Here is a 16,251-nt window from a genome sequence, read left to right as displayed (position 1 = left end):
GACAAAGTTAAGTGACTTGCTTCGGGTCACACAGCTAATGTCAAGAGGCTGGATTTAGACTCAGGTCCTCCTGACTCCAGGCTCAGAGTACTATGAACTATGGTGTCACCTAGTGACCCCAGTACATAATCAATTCAACATGTAACATTAAAAACTCTCCAGACCTTTCTGGCTTTTCTTTTGTTCTTTTCTCTTCATTAAAAAAACAAAACAAAACAAAACAAAAAACGCTCATTATTTTTTTTTTTTTTGCTTCCTAGCTCTATCCTCCCTCACTTTTCCCAACCTCCTCCCATGGAGAAAAATAGAAAAAGAAAAACAAAGTATGCATGATAAAGCAAAGTAAATTCCCATGTTGACTGTGCCTAAAAACATGTCTGTACCTTGACTTCCCATTCTGACAAGAGGAGGATGGCTTAGTTAATGTAATTTTCTGGACTTAGGGTTTATCATTACATTGATCAGAGTTTTTGAATCTCTCAAAGTTGTTTTTTCTTTATACTGTTGTTATTAGAGAAAATGTTTTCCTGGTTCTTCTCTCCTTATTCTGGATCAGTTCATAGAGGTCTGCCCAGGTTTTTCATTTCATCATTTCCTATGATGCATTCATATACCATAATTTGTCTAGCCATTCTCCAATTGACGGATACTTCCTTGGTTTCCAGTTCTTGGCCACTACAAACAAAGCTAAATATTTTTTTTTGTACACATGTGGTCTTTCTCTTTTTCTTAGATCTCTTTGGGGGTCTAGGCCTAGAAGTGGTACTGTTGGGTCGAAAGACATGCACAGCTTAATGACTTTTTGGGCAGAGTTCCACATTGCTTTCCATTGGCTGGACCAATTCACAGCTTTACCAACAGTGCATTAGTGTACCTATTGTCCAACAGCCTCTTCAGCATTTGTCTTTTTGTTTTTGTTTTTTTTTGTCCCATTTGTAATTTTGATGGGTAGGAGGTGCAAACTCAGAGTTGCTTTGACCTTAATTAGCAGCTATGTGTTGTGGTGAATACATCAGTAGACCTGGAATTGAAATCTAGTCTTAGATAGCTATGTGACTCTGGGGAAGTCACTTAACACTTGTCTGCCTCACTTTCTTCATCTGTAAAATGGGGATAATAAAAGCACCTACCCCACAGGGTTGCGGTGATAATCAAATGAGATATTTGTAAAGCAACTTGCAAACCTTATATAAATGCTAAGCATTATGAGCTATTTATTGGAGCTTTTTCATTAGAACATTTGGTTTTGTTGGCTTCAATTTCTTCTTTTGAGAATGGTCTATTCATATCATTTGATCATTTATCTATTGAGGAATGTCTCTTGTTCTTATAAAATTGAATCAGTTCATATATATCTTAGATGTGGTTCCTCCACCTTTTGAATGATAGAATTTTCATTAAAGTAAATGATGACAGAAGGTGCATCTTTTACTGGAGAGGGTGGTCAGGGATGCAGAGTGTTTTGGGGAACCAGCTTGTCATTGTTGCAAAAAGATAGAAGCATCGTAAGAAGAAAAGATCTAGAGTGAAGGGAAGTTTGTCTGCGATAGAATGGGGATTTCTAAGGACATGGTGGAAGGGAAGGGTAGAGCCAGATTGGGGCTCAGGAAAGGAAGAGCTGAGGTGGACAGAAGGCAGAAAGAGCAAGAAATAGTAGCAGGGGAAGTGGGTTTTGTTCTAGGCAGTCAGTGACTCTGAATCATAGGGATTAGGAAAGGAAGGAGGATGGGAACAGTGGTAGCAGTTGACTGGGGCTCCCATTCTGAAAATGGGTCCCGTGATGGTAGAGGCCTATGAGTCATTTGTTTGTTTGGTTGGGTTAAAAAACGAGCTTGTTTTATATTAATGTTTTATTAGCCTCCTAAGCATGGATATCTCTCAAAGGCTCCCTGCTGGACTTACTGCTCTTCTCTTCCTACACCCAATCCTTAGGTTAGGGGTGGGGAACCTGCAGCCTCTAGGCCCTCAAGTGAGACTCTGACTGAATCCAATCTTCACAGAACAATGCTGCACTTGAGGGCCCAGAAGGCCACATATGGCCTTGAGGCCCTGACCTAGGTGATCTCCTCACCTTCTGTGGTCACCTCAATGCAGATCTATGTATCCAGCCCAGATCTCTCTCCTGAGCTCTTGTCCCATATCAGCAATTGCATGCTGGATATCTCCACCTGGTTGTCCCTGTAACAATCTTAAACTCAACATGTTAAAAATAAAACTCATTCTCTTCCCCACCCCCCACTTGCCCTTTCTCCTTCTCTAAACTTCCCTATTTTTGTGGAGGGTACCTAAGTTCACAACCTCTGGGTCACAGACCCTTCCCTCCCCTTCATTGGCCATATCATCCATGGACAAGTCTTGTCAATTGTTTTTCCCCACTATTTCTCACATATAGCCCCTCCTCTCCATTGAGATAGCCACCACCCCAGTTCAGTACCTCCCTTCCTCCCTCTTGGACCACTGCATATAAGAGCCTCTTAATTGGTTTCCCTGCTTTCAATCTCTCCCCTGTCCAATCCATCCTACACACAGTTTCCCAAATGATCTATCTCAAGCATAAACTTGACCATGTCACTCCCCTACTTGAGAATCTTCAGTGGCTCCCTATTGCCTCTAGGACAAAATACAGACTTCTCGGCTTGGTATTTAAAGCCCTTCACAGTCTGGTTCTGGCCTTTCTAGGCTTATTTCATGTTATTGCCCTTTATATTCCAACCTAACTGATTGTGAATGCCTGTCCATATTACACTGTCTATATCTTATATGTACCTAGTTGTTTTTATGTGGTTTCACCCACTGGAATGTGAGTTCTTATGGGCAAGTGACTGTGTTTTTGCTTTTCTTCATATCCCTAGTGCTTAGCACCATCTTGACACACAGTAAGCATGGAATAAATGCATGTCGATTTGACTTAATTACTTGCCTTTCTTAAACAGGGCGTTCCATCTCCTGGCCCCACCATCACATGCAGAATGTCTCAGCCCATCTCCACCTCCTAGAATCTGCAGTCTCTTCCTTCACAACTCAAATCTTCCATCATTTCCTATGGGAATCCTTCTTTAGTCCCTCTCCTCAGAATATAATGATATCTATGCATGTAGACATCCGCATACATGGGTCTTTATAAATAGAACACAAGCTCTTTAAAGGTGGGGACTTTGCATTTTGTCTTCATATCCTTAAAGATTGGCACAGTCATTCAGTTGTCTTCACTCATGTCTGACTTTTCATGACCCTATTTGGGCTTTCTTGGCAAACATACTGGAGTGGTTTGCCATTTTCTTCTCCAGTTCATTTTACAGATGAGGAAACTGAGGCAATTAGGGTTAAGTGACTTGCCCAGGGTCACACAGCTAGTAAGTGTCAAGTGTCTGGTCTGAGACTGGATTTGAACTCAGGTCCTCTATCTGGTCCTCTGTCCACTGCTCCACCTAGTTGCCCCTTGAGGCCAGTTTTGAACTTATGAAGATGAGTATTCCTGACTGCAGGTCCAGCACTCTACCCACTGTGCCATCTAGCTACCCTGGCATAGTAGTATGCGTTTAATAAATACTTGTTGAAATTAGTTGGATTGAATCAATGTTCAAAATACGCTTATTTTTTTTTTTCTGGTAGGTTGCCACTTTCCCTGAAAGGACTGATACAGTCCTCCATTTTGCCCCCAGGATTCAGTTTCCTCCCACAAAGTAAAAGCACCTTGGGTAGCATGGGAGTTGACCCTTTCTTTCCATACTTGCATAATCCATATAACTCACAATACTAGGAAAGGACAAGGTTCAGGGTTGTCCATCCACATCATCATTCTGTGCTTTGCTGCTCTTCATCTCTAACTCCTGCTTGGTCCACGAAATTGTTGGTGTGGTCCAGGAACCTGATCCAGATTGGTACTGTGAAGGTATTGAGATGATGTAGTACATATAACAAGATCATTGGACTTGGGGTTAAGAAGACCCAAGTTCAAAACCTGCCTCAGGTACTTACTAGCTCTGTGACTTTGGGCAAGTCACAACATCCATCTACCTCAGTTTTCTCATCTGTAAAATAGAGTAATAATAGCACCAATCTCACAAGATTGTTATGAAACTCAAATGACATAACATATATAAAATTAAAGGCTCAAAGGTTGTAGAAATATTAATATTTTCATCATCATTATCAGGAACTTATCTGTGTTTAGGAGGCTTGGTCCAGAAATTTAATTTGCTGCCATCTCTGGGTCCTCATTTTTTCTTTCTCTCCTAGGGTTAAATGGTTCCCTAATGCACATGGTTCGTTGGAAGGATTGTGGAGCTGACATCCCTTCTCCCTCCAGGGAACCTAAAGTCTATAGGGGTCTAATTGCCCTCTGGCCATTTCTACTCTAGTTCTCTTTATTGCTGGGTCTGGCTGCCCCATAGTTCTTTTAAAGCCTGAGGCTAAAGACATAGCTTACATATATACATCTGATGAGTCCTTCTCAGGGTTCTTTGCTCCATTTATCTGTATCCCTGATCCCTAACTGAAGGTGTTCTCCAAGGTTCTGTCCTGGACCCTCTTCTCCCCACATAGTACCTTGGTAACTTCATCAGGACCCATGTAGATGCCTCCCAGATCTATGTATCCAGCCCAACTCTTCCCTGAACTTCACTCATATCACCAATCATTTATTGGATATCTCAAAGTAGGTGTCCTGGGGACATCTTAGAATCAACCTGGCTGAAACCAAACTCAGGATCTTTCCCCTAAGTCCTCTCTTCTTGCAAACTTCCCTATTTCTGTCCAAGACACCACTGTCCTTCCAGTGACTTAGGTTCATAAGCTTGGCATTATCCTCAACTCTTCCTCTCCCCCGCCCCCCCACATGGAATCAGTTGCCAAATCTCACCTTTTCCACCTTCACAACCTCTCTTGCATGTGACACCTTCTCTCCACAAGTAGTTCAGGCCCTAATCATCCCTCACCTAAATTATTGCAGCTGCCTTCTAATTAGTCTCCTTGCCTCTCTCTCCTCACTCCAGTCTAATCTCCGCATTACTACCAGTCATTGTCCTTGAGCATAGATCTGATTGTTTTCCTCCCCTATGCAGTAAATCCTATTGTCCCCCTCTCATCTCTAGAATCAAACAAATCCCTCTGTCTAGCCTTTAAAGCTCTAGATCACCTGGCCCCAGTCTATCTTTACAGCCTCATTGGACATTATTCCTCTTCCTGAACTCTGCAATTCAGACAAACTGTCCATCTCTTTACTCTTCCTTTATGCATGATACGTGTTCTATATGGGTGCATTGGCCATCCCCCATGTCTGTAACACACCCCCTCCTTGCCTCCAATTCTTAGAGCTGGCTCAGGTGCCATTTTTTGCATGAAAACTTTCCTGATCCCCTCCCCCCATCTGCTGCCTCCCTTCCTCCCAAACTACCTTGTATTTATTTAATTACTTGGTGTGTATGGATATATCTCCATATCTATACATATGTATATGGCATCATACATATATGGAGATATATCCATACACATACCTATATAACCATACACACATATCCACATATGTATATGTATTTGTTCACATTATATTTATACTATATACATTTTTTATGTAATTCATTAGAACATAAGCTTGTTGTAAGTAGGGATTGTTTTATTCTCTGTACTTGTATCCTGGGCACCTGGCACGCAGGGGCACTTGATAAATAGTTGTTAATTGTTGATAAATAGTTGCTAATTGTTAAAAGTTGTTGATGTTTGACAAGCTACAGCAGATCAATCATTCCTAATGAGGTGTTAAAGGTATAAAGGAGTGAGGAGCCATGCTTTATGAAAGAGATGTCATCAGTGCCAGGACCAAGGTCTCAACCTGGTCAATAGGGCAAATTAACTCTTGTCAAAGGAATCTCACCTCCTTAAGCAGCAGAGAGAGGATTCAGGAAAGCCTCAGCAGGCTCCCCTGCATATACCCTCAACCTGCAAAATCATTGAAAAGTATGGTATGGGGGGCAGCTAGGTGGTGCAGTGGGTAGAGCACCGGCCCTGGAGTCAGGAGGACCTGAGTTCAAATCCTGTCTCAGACCAGATACTTGACACTTACTAGCTGTGTGACCCTTGGCAAGTCACTTAATCTCAATTGCCTCACCAAAACAAAAAAACCAAACACAAAAGTATGGTATGCATATTGAAGCACATTCTCTTTTGTTTTATTATTATTTTTGGACGTGGCTAATGAGGGAATTTGTTTCGCTTGACCACACATATTTGTAACCAGTTTTGTCTTCATGCCTTCTCAATGGGTGGGGGAAGGGGAAAGTGGGAGGGAGAGAATTTGGAAATGAAAATAAAATAAAATGGAATCCTAAAAATTAATTTTTAAAAAGTGTTATGGAATTGATGGTAGCTTTCTGTTACTACGTTTTTTTCAGTCAATGGATACTAAGAGCCCAGCTATCCTGATGGGAGTCTGTGAAATTTTTTTTGACATTTAAAAAAAGAGGATCCCCATACTCAAAAAAGTTAGGAAACACTGGCATAAAATATGGGTATAAGATATTGTTCAGTTGTCTGTCAATTTTGGAAAAGGATTAGTATTAGTACCCTGGTGGCCCATTGGTGGGGCTCTGGGTTCATACAGAATAGTCTTGATCCTGGGGGTGGTCTAACCCCAGACTCTGCTGCTTCCTACACCAAGTTAACTCCAGGAAAATCAGGAAAAGAAAACATAGGTATAGCTTGTATGTAGGATTTCCTCATGTGTGGGCATCAGTGTCCCCTCCCCCAAAGGTATTCAATATATAATACAGATTTGGGGGTATGGGACAGCTTTTTTATTTCTTCCACCATGGAAAATGCACAAGATTCAAGCAGGCATGGACAATTGGGGAAGCATAAAATGCTCAAATAGCCCATTACACTTGTTACATTGCCCTGGAAGCTAAAGAATTTCTGTGAGGCTGCTGAATAGATATCCGTCATTCACCTCAGACGGAACTCTTTGTGCACCTTACAGCTGTTATCGTGGTGGGTTGGCAAGGTCCACTTGTCACAACCTCTCATCATCTGTACTTCAATGACTTTGGCTGAAAGGTGATGTTGTTCTTACTTGTCCTGTTTTCAAAGAGGGCCAATGGCATCACAGGGTGATGTCTTGACTCGCCCATGAATTGGATTTAGGTGAGACAGAGTTGCACAAAGTCATCAGCCTCACTCTCTCTTCCAGAGTCACTGAAGTTTGGTGACAAAAGTCAGTGTGGGGGCAGCTAGGTAGTGCAGTGGATAGAGCACTGGTCCTGGATTCAGGAGGACCTGAGTTCAAATCCGGCCTCAGACACGTAATACTTACTAGCTGTGTGACCCTGGGCAAGTCACTTAACCCCATTGCCTAACCAAAAACAAACAAACAAACAAAAGTCAGGATGACTGAGGTACCTAGGATGACCTTGCTGTCTTCAATGTCTGACCAAGCTCTAAGTGTTCCAACAGTGTCTGCTTCAGCCACCTTCATGGCCATTGGAACAAATTGTTCTCGTCTACCCATTCCACCAGAGGAAGTCTTCACATGCGTGGAATAGACACCCCCCCTAACTCACTGATGGGTTTGTGGCCCTCTGGTTACCCTCAACCTGATTCAGCACATCTGCCCAGATGGTTAACCTGGACTGCTGTGCATGCTGCAGCTTCTTGGAGCCACAGGTGAGAGTTGAGGGCCAGGTGGACACCAAAGATGGATGAGCAGCACTGAAAGGGGTTCAGAAAGGTGCTAGTCCTCCTACCCATACACCCCAAAGGTGAGAGGTAAACCTGTTAACAATCCTCCTCTCTGAGGACATCTTCATCTGGCCAGCTCAGAAACTCTCAAACTCAAGATTATCCATGAAGTAACCTCAAAGCTGGAAATATCTATTTCTCAGGACTATTAGTAAAACAAAACAAAACAAAACAAAAAAACAACCAGGAAGGTAGAAGAAGGCAGCTAAGCCTGGGAGGCCTAATCTTGTAAACATAAGACGTGTTGGACCTGTGCTTCTGCTATTAGTCACCACTGCTCTTGGCAGAGGGTGGAGGGAGGGAAAAGGAATACCTTCCTCCAAACTTCTTATACTCCAAGCTAGAATTAAAGGAAGAAAAAATGAGAAAAGACACCAGAATTCAGAGTTGTTTCCATAGCTTATTCTTATAGATCAGAGCAGGAAGAGAAGTATAGCCCATAGAGACTCTGGACTTATTCTCCCAACCCTCCCCACTCAACCCTAGCAGGTTGGATGCCCAGAGTTTGGCTGTTATTTCTCCCCTCTGGGACCCAAGGATAGCCCTGAGACGCTGGAGGAGGGTGGTTGTCTAGTGTGATAGTTCATAAGCACCCACAAATGTGATTCTCCCCCATGTTTATCAGTTTGATATCAGTCAGACAGACTTAATTGGCTTGTTGTTAACACGGGGGGAATTTAGTAAGATAGTGTATAGTTAGAACATTTGGTCCAAAACATCCCCTCCAGGAATTTGCAACGTACATTCTCATGAACCTGCGCAGTCCCAGGGAAAGTGGGTTCAGGGAGCATGTGTGGTAATGAGCTATCTCCTAGCAAGAAGGCCCTTTGCTGGAGTCCTCATGTTGTGGCCCTTAGGTGTATGGAGCATGACTTTTCTGCCCACCTTCATGCAGAGCAGTACGTCTGCCTTTCCTCATGTCCTCCAGTCTGTCCTAGGCTCCTAATGAAGATACTCTCATCCCAGGGGTATGTTAAGAAGGCAGTGGATACTCTAGCCCTTTGAAGAGGAGATCTTCTGGACAAAAGAGATGGGAAGGTGAGGACAAGACTGAGACTAAGAGGAAGGAGGAGGCTGGGACCAGTGTCCTTCACCTCCTCCCTCCAACAAATCCTTTCTAGAAGCTTGTCTAGACAGCTTCTATCCTAAGCTCCAGGACTGAAAATTAACCTCTAGACTTTGGCCCGCTCTGCTCTTTTGTAAAAGACCCACAGGGCATGAGCAAGTTGCTCAATCAATCTGAGGTGGTGTCCTGTTAAAAGTAGCTGAAATGCCTTTGATTGATTGATTGAGATCAGGCCTTGTTCATGCTTCTGATTTATTGATTGGTTCAGTGGGGTATGTTCTCACCTGACAAAGGCATTGGTCTTGTGAGTTACTTTAAGTGGGGTACAGGTAATTGTCTAGGCTGGTCTGCAGCCTTAGGCCTTTTTCCATCCAGACCTTCAATCACTAATCATCTTCAAAGTCAGGGGACAGGCAGAGGAGTTCACTCTTTCCTCTCAGCCTGGGGCCAGGATCCATATCTAGTGGCATGGAACCCTCCCCCCCACAACAAAAGTTCAGCCCTGCACCTTCATCAAGTTAAGTGAAGGACTCATCAAATTGATCAGGGATTTTCCTATTCATCCCTGCTACACAGTGAAATGAAGTTTGTTTTCCCTTATGAGAAAACGAACCGCTTAATAAGGAATAGTAGAAGATAAATTCGTAATTATTCATTTTAATGTAAATATTTAAAACTCCCTATAAATAGTCAAAAGAATTTCAGAATGATTGAAAAAATACAACTCAATGTGTAAACACAAAAGACATGTATGGATTTAAATCACAAGGCAGATGAAAATTTATGCTATAGCTAATTTAAGAAAATCTTGAGTGGCATGTGATAAAGTCGAATTCAAATGAGAAAGCATTAAAACTGAAATAAATTATTTCAAGTAAAGGCACCATTGAGGCAACAAGGTGGTACAGTGGATAGATTGCCAGGCCTAGAGTCAGGAAGACTCATCTTCCTGAGTTCAAATCTGGCCTCAGACACTTATTAACTGTGTGATCATGGGCAAGTCACTTCACCTTATTTGCCTCAGTTTCCTCATCTGAAAAATAAACTGGAGAAGGAAATGGTAAAGTACTCCAGTATCTTTGTCAAGAAAACCCTAAATGGGTTCATGAAGTCAGACACAACTGAAAAGGCACCACTGACAATGAGAGCGATGGTATTTGTGTGCCAAGTAACACAGAGGTTAAATTTATGAAGGAAATGCTGGTAGGTTTACAAAAGAGCTAGATGTCTATTGAATTGTTGTGGGAGTTTTTCATGTTCCACTAACAGAGTGTGAGAAATCAAATCAAACAAAAAGATGAATGAATGAAAAAGCATTTATTAAGCACTTACTATGTACCAGGCACTGTGCCAAGCACTAGAATACAAAAACAAACAAACAAAAAACAATACAGCCTTGCCTTCCATTAACTTATATTTAATTAAGGAATGAAAACACATATAGGGGAGTAATGGCCTGGGACGGGTATTTTGGTCACAGAAATCACAGGGAGGGCAAATGGAGTCATAGAATATTTGACGCATCCTTTCCAGGAGTGGCAGTATTCATTTGATTACTCTGCCCAGACCTAGAGGTGGAAAGGCTGAGGAAAAGGGGTTGGGCTGAGTTGGGTTGGAAATGGGAAAGGCTCGTGGATCAGAAGCTGCTTTTCCCAGGGTGTTTAGAGGAAGTACTTGGTAGAAGGTGGAGTCTGGAGTTTGGCTAAGGAAGAAAGAATTTTTAGCCTTGAATCACTAGCTGAAAAAGTTGTGTTTGATAGATAAAACAGTGACTTTCCCTGCTCTCACTACTGAAGGCCAGACATGTTACATTTCACCCCTGCCAGGAGTCTCTGGTACCCTTCAAGGGATTGAGAGGTATCTAATCTCTTCTGTGGGCTCAAGTCCCCATTGATCATTTCCCCCCAATTTTAGGGGTCTCCTATACCTCAGATCCACTTTTTAAAAACATTTTATTTTTCCCCAATAACATGCAAAGCCAATTTTTAACATTCATTTTTTAAAATTTTGAGTTGCAAATTCTTTCCCTCCCTCCCCCTTTCTCCATCTCCTCTCCATGAGATGGTAAACAGTTGGACGTAGGTTATACATATGCAATCATGCAGAATATATTTCCATATTAGTCATGTTGTGAAAGAACACACAGACCAAAAACCCCCAAGTAACCCACAAAAAAAATAAAGTGAAAAACAGTATGCTTCAATCTGCATTCAGACTCCATCAGTTCTTTCTCTGGAGGTGGATAGCATTTTTCATCGTGAGTCCTTTGGAATCGTCTTAGATCATTGCATTGCTGAGAATAGCCCAGTCATTAACAGTGACCGTGGAACACTATTGCTGTTACTGTGTGAAATATTCTCCTGGTTCTGCTCACTTCACATTGCATTAGTTTGTATAACTCTTCCCAGGTTTTTCTGAAAGCTTTATGCTCGTCATTTCTTACAGCATAATAGTATTCCATCACAATCATACATAATCAGCAGGCTTCAAGCCTGTTCAGTCTATGCAGTCAGTGGAAGAGGCTACTTCCACCTATTTGAGAGGGGAGTGCAGAATATCTTCTTCAAGAATCAGGTCCCTGGTGTCTCCCGTGCAGATGACTTCATCTTGGTTCATCTGTACCTGTCAATGGCCCTTTACATAGATTTGGTGAGACTCAAATGGAAAAAAGCAGCAGATACACTTCCCAACCCCACCCCCAAATATACATGGGACATTAAAAAAATTAATCCTGTGGGTCTGGGAAAAGTTATTGATGAATTTAGAAAGGCAAAGAAGTAGCATGGCATAATGGATGGAATCCTGGCTTCGAAACCTTCCTCAAATACTTAGTAGCTGTATGATGATAGGCAAATCGCCTATGAGAATAATAATACTTGCTACAATTACAAATCAATCGAAAGTGGATGTTGCAAAATTATAAAGAACAAACTTGGCCCAAAAGGACAAATGTTAGAAGACCCCTCCCCCACTCCTTTGCATAAGTTGGAGGTCCATGCATGTGATACATTGCATATAGTTTCAGTATTTTTTTAAGTATTGATCTGTTTCGCTGATTTTTTCCCCTATTTCTTCCTCCCTCTCTCTCTCTCTGTGTCTCTCTGTCTCTGTCTCTGTCTCTCTCTGTCTTTGTGTCTCTTTGTCTCTCTGTCTCTCGGTCTTTGTCTCTCTGTCTCTCAAAGTATTCTTTGTGAATTAATTGTGTGATAATGGGTCCCAGAGGAAGGGGCTAGAGCAATCAGAGCTCCCTGCAGCCAGCCAAGGTCTGCCGCCCCAGCAGCCATAGCCAGATGTGGCTACCATACCTGGGAGAAAGGGATTCCTCATGGCGGATGATTTGAAAAGATTCTTCTACAAAAAATTACCCAAGTGCTGAATGTCTCCATGCCATTGTAAATGTAAGACATGGACAGAGTGTCTGTTATCAAAGGAGAAAAGGGCAAATCACAAGAAAATAAGCTTAAAGCAGAGATTTATATAAAAAGGAACTTCTAGGTAATGCTTCAGAGTACGCTTTGAGACCTTTCTACTTTTGCATTTTCAAATAGACCAAGGCAGCAAACTTTGACTTCTTTTGTTTTCAAACTTGGACTTTCAGAATCCAAAAGTATCATCTGATACTACAACACATGCCAAAGAGTCTAATTCAATCGGATTACCATCGGTGATGAATTTCATAGCAAGCAGCAGTGTTGTTACTGGGCCGATTGGCATCCTAGAAAAGGAACTTGCCCCGTTGTTTGAAGAGTTGAGTCATGTTGTGGAAGATTCTTAAACTGAATGTGTGAGTAGACCCTGGCCATGTTATTGAGACCACATTGAGTGCAATCCAGTAACCCTGACTTCATCAAATAGTGAGATTCCACACACTCAAAAAAGACAACTTACCCCAACTTAGACTGAAGATTTTATTTTTTATCTGCCAATCGCTGAACTGTTGTGTTGGGTTTTAGTCTGGATACTTCTATATTATGATTTTTGGGTAGACCATTAAAATGGTTCAGTATATATCACAGCTCCCATGGAGTTTAGGGATTCTTATCCAGTGCATCAGAATCTATGGTGATTCACATGAGCTCCCCAGTTGTGTACAGCACCTACGTGGCCTGTAGGTAGGTCCTGCTCTCTCTGTGCAATTATTATCTTATTGTGATTAATAGAAAACTTATTTTTATGTGTGCCATGTTGTATGTACCAAGTTAGAGGAAGATAGCCTCTAAGAGCAGTGATAAACCACTATGATCACTAACTACCCCTGTTTGTATCATTGTGAGGTAGAGATTTCTTTGGAGGCAGCTAGGTGACAAAGTGGATAGAGCACCAGGCATGGAGTCAGAAAGACTTGAGTTCAAATGTGACCTCAGACACTTAATAACTGTGTGACTCCAAGAAAGTCACTTCTCCCTGATTGTCTCAGTTTCTTCATCTGTAAAATGAGCTGGAGAAAGAAATGGCAAACCACGCCAGTATCTCTGCCAAAAAAACCCCCAAGTGGGTTCATGAAGAGTTGAACATGACTGAAAAAGACTGAACAACAACAACACGTCTAAAAAGGAATCTGTTGATTTGGATTGACTTTTACACTCAGTTATTAATAACCAATCAGTATTCTGATATTTTTCTCTTTGTATAATTTAAGTGTGAAAATCAATATCAAGCTTTGGTTTGTGACATTTATGTGAATACCATAGTACAAGAGTTCTTCGTAAAAGTTTTTTTTAAAAAAAGGTATTCTTGGGCAACTAGGTGGCACAGTGGTTAGAGCACTGGCCCTGGATTTGGGAGGACCCGAGTTCAAATCCAGCCTCAGACACATAACACTTTCTAGCTGTGTGACCCTGGGCAAGTCACTTAGTCCCATTGCTTAGCCAAAAAATAAAGAAAAGAAAAAAAATGGTATTCTTTGTTATATGGGAAGGCTCTCCAGGAAGGGAGAGAGAACAGAATAAAGGAGGAAATTTAGGCAATGTAAAAACAAAAGGTACAAATAACATTTTTTTAAAAAGGAAAAACTTTATGTATCTCACATGGTTGTGTGGAAAGCAAGTTGCAACTAAAAATTAAAGTTATGAATCATAGTGCAAAAAGTAAGCAATGGAAATATGATGTTACAGGCATACATGAAAGTTTTTTTTTCATGAGGTAATTGGGGTTAAGTGACTTGCCCAGAGTCACACAGCTAGTGAGTGTTATGTGTCTGAGGCCAGATTTGAACTCAGGTTCTCCTGACTCCAGAGCTGGTGCTCTATCTACTATACATGAAAGTTTTAAAATGGACTTATTGACTGATTACCTCAGTTAAAAAATGCAGGAAAAAAAGATAATACTAAAGATAGTGACATAAAGGCAAAATATAAAAAATTATGGCATGCAAGTTTATTATTCTGAACACATGTTAACTAAAGAGAAAAAGAGGAAATTTAAACATTGAACTTATAACTGAAGAAATTAGGAAACAAGCAACTCAGTATGTCAAAATCAGTCACAAAAGTGATTATAAAGATGGAGAAGAAAGAATTTGGATTAATAAAATTGAAAGCTTTTTAAAAAAAAGACTAATAAGGTTAATAAACAACAAGCAAATATAATTATTTTAAAAGGAGTGGGAAAAAATCAAATTTCTCCAAAGCATAAATGAAAAAAGGAAGTCATGGGGAATGAGAAAGAAATCAAGAGAACTATAGTAGATTACCATATACAACTATGGGGAGGCAGCATTGTACAATAGAAAACATTCTGGATTTGGAGCCAGAGGATACAGGTTCAAATCTAGACTCTTCCAATTACTACTACTAGTAATGCTGGGCAAGTCACTTAAATTCTCTAAGCCTGAAGGTTAGGCTAGAATAGTGGTTTCAAACTCAAATAGAAACTGATCCCTGTGAGTCTACAGGTTGGCTTTGAAAACCACAAATTAATATTATCTATGTTGTATTGTATTTTTATTTTTCGTTATATATTTATTGGTATATGTATATATATATATATATTTAGTTAAACATTTATCAATTATATTTTAATCTGTTTCCCCATCCCCTCCATCTCCACCCCAGAGTTCTATGGGCCATAAGTCTGACATCTCTGGACTAGATGACCTCTAAATTCCAACTCTAAATCTGAGACTGTATGAACTATAAGTTAGTCAACTTAAAATTTTAAAAGAAGTAAATAAATTATCAAAGACATACGAAATGTCCAAGTTCCTAAAAACAGAAAATAGATAACATACCAATCCAGAAAAAGAATTTGCATAGGTCATTTGTGAATTTCTATGTAAAGTAGCATAGGATTCATAAGTGAATTCCTTGGAAACATTCATAGAACAAGTAATTCCCTCTACCACATAAATTTTTCAAAGACAACAGCCTAACTGATTCTTTCTATGAGGCAGATGTGACTTTCATCCTCAAACCTGGCAAAGACAAAGCAGAAGAAGAAAATTATAGATCAATAGCATTCATGAATATTTATTTTGATGTATCTGTGATCTCCTCAATATTATAATTCCTTCCAATGATACAAATTGTCACTTTTCCATACCTTCTCATACTGTATGACTCATACATAATGTCTTATAAATCTTGTTTGGGTGTCCACCAAACATCCTGGAAGCCTTCCTTTGGACCTCTGTGAGTACCCATGAAACATACAGGCTGTCCATTTGTGATCCCTGCATAACCCTCACCCTGCATAAAGGGAAGGATTCCTTATTTTGACTAGTAAGAGACCCTATGAGCCAGCAGTACAAGCTCTGGCAGGTTCTCCCATTCTAGAGATACTTCAAATACTTGGGAGGTCAGATGAACTGATGCAAAGTGAAGTAAATGGAACTGGAGAAACAATATACATGGAGACTACAGCAATGTAAATGGGGAAATTCCTCTCTCTTTCCCCTCCCCCCCCAATTGAAACTGAATTCTTTAAACTTATAAAGACCAAGCTTGGCCTCAAAGACTGAGATAGGAGAGTATGCTCCTCCCTTCCACTTCTCAGTGGAGGTGGGAGAACTGTGGATGTGGAACTCTAAATATGATGTCAGACTTGGTTGATACATTTGTTAGTTTTGTTGAACTCTTTCCAGATGGCTCTATGGGAGGGAGTGGGGAGATACATCTTGAGAAATGAAGTTGATCTAAAAGCAAAATGTAACTTTTTTTTTAAAGCTTTCAAAGTCGGTCCCAGAAACAAAGAATATCTGCTTCCAGCAGACCATTCTACCTACATACCAACAGCCTGTTCACTTGATAGATTTTTGGTCATGGCAACCCATCATTAATGAATATAAATTTAAAATAGTACATAAAATACTAGCAATCAGAGTACTGTAATATATTCCCTCTACCCCGAAATAATTAATTACAGTGAAGTAGAGTTTATAGCAGGCTCAGTATTAGGAAGTAATTAGTGCAATAAATCATATCAATAAAGAGAAACCATAAAATTATACAACTATA

The 16,251-nt window shown here is 40.6% G+C and overlaps 1 pseudogene; it reads left to right on the top strand.

Annotated features, from left to right (window-relative positions):
- The first annotated feature begins 12,122 nt into the window (after window positions 1–12,122).
- LOC114035008 lies at window positions 12,123–12,572 on the top strand (annotated as a pseudogene).
- The last annotated feature ends 3,679 nt before the right edge of the window (window positions 12,573–16,251 follow it).

Source organism: Vombatus ursinus, unplaced genomic scaffold (assembly GCF_900497805.2).
Source record: "Vombatus ursinus unplaced genomic scaffold, bare-nosed wombat genome assembly UNPS02009173.1, whole genome shotgun sequence".
NCBI classification, from domain to species: Eukaryota; Metazoa; Chordata; class Mammalia; order Diprotodontia; family Vombatidae; genus Vombatus; species Vombatus ursinus.
This window is presented reverse-complemented; position numbering and strand designations above follow the sequence as displayed.